We start from the raw sequence: 5000 nt of genomic DNA, 5'->3' as shown, positions 1-5000 counted from the left end.
ACCATCACCACCAACACCACCACCACCACCATTACCACCACCACCATCACCACCACAACCATTACCACCACCACCATCACCACCACCAACACCACCACCACCACCATTATCACTACTGCTACAACCCCCCACCAGTATATAATTTCATTATAGAGGTCCTCAACTTCTTTAGTAATGTAAATCTTGAGAGCACAGGTCCACGGAAATAACTATGTGTAGGAGGACAATGTGTTGTCAGCGGAGAGAGTCATGGATGGAAACATGGCTACCGAAGCCATGAATAATTTCATTACAGAAATCTTCAAATCCGTTCGTAATTTCACCCAGGGGGCACGAGTCGATGTGTAGAAGGACGTAGTTTCATAAAATATGTCCCCCACTTTCTTTAGGGACACTAGCGCCATGAGAAAGGACCCGTTTATTATTATCGTTATTGGGTGAGAGAGAGAGCAGTTCATGACATCAAAGTGATACTGGGATAGAAATATATATTTCTTTATTGCCCACAAGGGGCTAAACATAGAGAGGACAAACAAGGACAGACAAAGGGATTAAGTCGATTACATCGACCCCAGTGCGAAACTGGTACTTTTTATTTATCGACCCCGAAAGGATTAAAGGCAAAGTCGACCTCGGCGGAATTTGAACTCAGAACGTAACGACAGACGAAAATTTCTACTGGGATAGAAATATACGAAGCCCAATGTACCCATCATGACTACCCGTCTGATAAGGGTACACTAGACACATGCATCGCAACCATATGTGGGCGACATCGAGATATCATATCAAAATGAACAGCGCATGACCTTGCAGGTGGGAGACAAATTAGAATTTTGTCCAGGTCGAGTAGCGCATCCTGTTCAAAAGGTCCCTGAATAAGGGTTGTTTAAGGATGTTGAACGAAACACCCATGTTTCTAAAGATCAGTAATCCAAACCCCAAAGAATTCCTCTCGATGCTCCCCTACTACTTCTGCTCGTGATATTATTATTATTATTATTATTATTATTATTATTATTATTATTATTATTATCCTATTATTATCATTATCATATTATATTATATTATTATTATTATGATATTATTATTACTATTACTATTACTATTATTATTATTATTATTAGTATTATTATTATTATTATTATCATATTATTATTATTATTATTATATTATTATTATTTCATTATTATATTATTATTATTATTATTATTATTATTATTTTATATTACTATTATATATTATTTGATTATTTTATTATTATTACTATTCTTATTATTATTATATTATTATTATTATTATTATTATTTATTATTATTATAATTATTATTATAATTGCGTGATGAGGCAGTTCATGCCATCAAAGTGACACTGGGGTAAAATATACGAAGCCCAGCATACCCATCATGACTACCGTCTGATAAGGGTACACCAGGACACATGCATCACAACCATATGTGCGCGACATAGTGATCTTCATGTCAAGATAAACAGCACATGACCTTGCAGGTGGGGCCCAGTTAGAATTTCTTCAGGTTGAGTAGCCCATCCTGCTCAAAAGGTCCCTGAATAAGGGTTGTTTAAGGATGTTGAAAGAACCACCTATGTTTCCAGAGGTGAATTATTCAAACCCAAAGAATCCCTCTCAAACACATGGCTATGATGCTCCCCCACTATTCTGCTCGTGATCAGAGATGCACATATCGTCAGCCACTAAGGGACATGCTCAACTGGTTAAGCTCAAACAACTGACAAGCAAATCTGTGGTATTGAGCAGAATATTTGCGTGTAGCCAATCTTTTATACAAAGACAAAACAATGTACATGATAACACTTCCAATCAGTTAGATCAGAAGCCATGAGAGCCACTGCCTGGTACTGCATCAGGGTATTGGTACTGCATCAGGGTAATTATTATTATTATTATTATTATTATTATTATTATTATTATTATTATTATTATTATTATTATTATTATTATTAAGTAAGAGAGCAGTGCATGCCATCAAAGCGATACTGGGGTAGAAATATACGAAGCCCAGTATACCCATCATGACTACCCGTCTGATAAGGGTACACTAGGCACATGCATCGCAAACATATGTACGTGACATGGTGATCTTACAGTATGACTGAAAGCTTGGGGAGGGGAAGTGGCTGGGGCAGTAACGAAATATCTTCATGTAATACAATACAGACATTTAAAGTATGTGGGCGGTACTTGTCAGCACAATCTTTTGGATTTCTCTGAAACATGGTTCTCCTGGGATATTATTTGGATGTTTCTGACATCTCATTTTTTTTCCATACCTAGGGCATCTACAAAAACAGGGATAGTTCTCGATTTAAGGTACCACATCTTTTGTATTTCGAAGTCCAGGTCCTCATAGTTATTTAATTTGTCAAATTCCTTTACAGGTATATATTTATCAGTGAGAACACTTACATCTATTAGTGTACAATTATTTTTTCCCCTATCCTTAATGACTATGTCTGGTCGATTAGCCTTGATCGTTCTGTCGATATTGACTGGAAAATACCAGAGAATAGTGACATTCTAACCTTCGACGACTGGCTCAGGATGATGCTCAATCCAATGAGCAGGAGTACTGATTTTGTAGTGTTTATATATTATCTCATCTAGATACTGTTCTACTCCACCTTAGCGATTTTAGTATTCGTGTGGTGTCAGCACAAGACATCCCGAGACGAGATGGTCTTTTGTTTCGTTAAATGTGTCGCAGAATCTGCATTTAGTGTGAGAACCTATTTCTTTATTACCCACAAGGGGCTAAACACAGAGGGGACAAACAAGGACAGACATAGGTATTAAGTCGATTACATCGACCCCAGTGCGTAACTGGTACTTAATTTATCGACCCCGAAAGGATGAAAGGCAAAGTCGACCTCGGCGGAATTTGAACTCAGAACGTAAGGCAGACGAAATACCTACTTCTATTTCTTATTACCCCAAGGGGCTAAACACAGAGGGGAACAAAACAAGGACAGACATAGGTATTAAGTCGATTACATCGACCCCAGTGCGTAACTGGTACTTAATTATCGACCCCGAAAGGATGAAAGACAAAGTCGACCTCGGCGGGACGGAATTTGAACTCACAACGTAACGCAGACGAAATACCTATTTCTTATTACCACAAGGGGCTAAACATAGAGGGGACAAACAAGGACAGACATAGGTATTAAGTCGATTACATCTACCCCAGTGCGTAACTGGTACTTAATTTATCGACCCCGAAAGGATGAAATGCAAAGTCGACCTCGGCGGAATTTGAACTCACAACGTAACGCAGACGAAATACCGCTAAGCATTTCGCCCGGCGTGCTAACGTTTCTGCCAGCTCGCCGCCTTTGTGTCAGAACCGTTTTGAAGAAACTTAACCTGGTAGGTTTTGGTAAGTAAGCTTTGATCTTGTGCCGCCAATATGAAACCTTCAGTCTCTGCTTTCGATGATGAAATTCTCAGCCACTGATGGGTTGTTGCTTAGTCTACATCAGCATTTCGACTTCGAATTACTCTCTTTACTTGTATCAGTCATTTGACTGCGGCCATGCTGGAGCACCGCCTTTAGTCGAGCAAATCGACCCCGGGACTTATTCTTTGTAAGCCTAGTACTTATTCTATCGGTCTCTTTTGCCGAACCACTAAGCGACGGGGACGTAAACACACCAGCATCGGTTGTCAAACAATGCTAGGGGGACAAACACACAGACTCACAAACACACACATATATATATATACATATATACGACAGGCTTCTTTCAGTTTCCGTCTAACAAATCCACTCACAGGGCATTGGTCGGCCCGGGGCAATAGCAGAAGACACCTGCCCAAGATGCCACGCAGTGGGACTGAACCCAGAACCATGTGGTTGGTTAGCAAGCTACTTACCACACAGCCACTCCTGCTCCTATATACCATCCCTTCAGATGCCCTGCTTCCATTCCTCCTCAATTTGTCTCTACCCGTTCCTTTTTGCAATTTCTTTGATCCGTTTTGCTTGTTTTGTCCCAGTGGTTTCAGGTGTTTCATCTAATTCAGGGGAGCAGGAGGAAGAGGAGGAGCAGGAAAAAGGGGAGCAGGGGGAAGGGAAGAGGAAAAGCAGGCAGTAGGAGGAGGAGATAAGGGGAGGAAGAGGAAGAGGAGGAGGAGGAGGAGGAGGAGGAGAGGAGGAAGAGAGGGAGAGGTGAGAAGAGGAGGGAGGACTATGAGGGTTTAGGAGATGAGTAAGGAGCAGGAGAGGAAGAGGAAGAGGAGGAGGAAGAGGAGGAGGAGATGCAAGAGAAGGGGAGCAGGAGGAAGGGAAAAGGAAAAGTAGGCAGTAGGAGGAGGAGATAAGGGGAGGAAGAGGAAGAGGAGGAGGAGGAGGAGGAGGAAGAGAGGGAGAGGTGAGAAGAGGAGGGAGGACTATGAGGGTTTAGGAGATGAGTAAGGAGCAGGAGAGGAGGAGGAAGAGGAGGAGGAGATGCAAGAGAAGGGGAGCAGGAGGAAGGGAAGAGGAAAAGTAGGCAGTAGGAGGAGGAGATAAGGGGAGGAAGAGGAGGAGGAAGAGAAGCAGAGGTGAGAAGAGGAGGGAGGATTATGAGGGTTTAGGAGATGAGTAAGGAGAAGGAGAGGAGGAGGAAGAGGAGGAGGAGGAGGAGATGCAAGAGAAGAAGCGGAGCAGGAGGAAGGGAAGAGGAAAAGCAGGCAGTAGGAGGAGGAGATAAGGGGAGGAAGAGGAGGAGGAGGAGGAGGAAGAAGAGAAGGAGAGGTGAGAAGAGGAGGGAAGGATTATGAGGGTTTAGGAGATGAGTAAGGAGCAGGAGAGGAGGAGGAGGAGGAGGAAGAAGAGAAGGAGAGGTGAGAAGAGGAGGGAAGGATTATGAGGGTTTAGGAGATGAGTAAGGAGCAGGAGAGGAGGAGGAGGAGGAGGAAGAGAGAAGAGAGGTGAGAAGAGGAGGGAAGGATTATGAGGGTTTAGGAGATGAGTAAGGAG

Source organism: Octopus sinensis, unplaced genomic scaffold (assembly GCF_006345805.1).
Source record: "Octopus sinensis unplaced genomic scaffold, ASM634580v1 Contig00143, whole genome shotgun sequence".
Taxonomy (NCBI): Eukaryota; Metazoa; Mollusca; class Cephalopoda; order Octopoda; family Octopodidae; genus Octopus; species Octopus sinensis.
The sequence above is the reverse complement of the archived record's forward strand: the minus strand, read 5'-3'. Positions refer to the sequence as shown.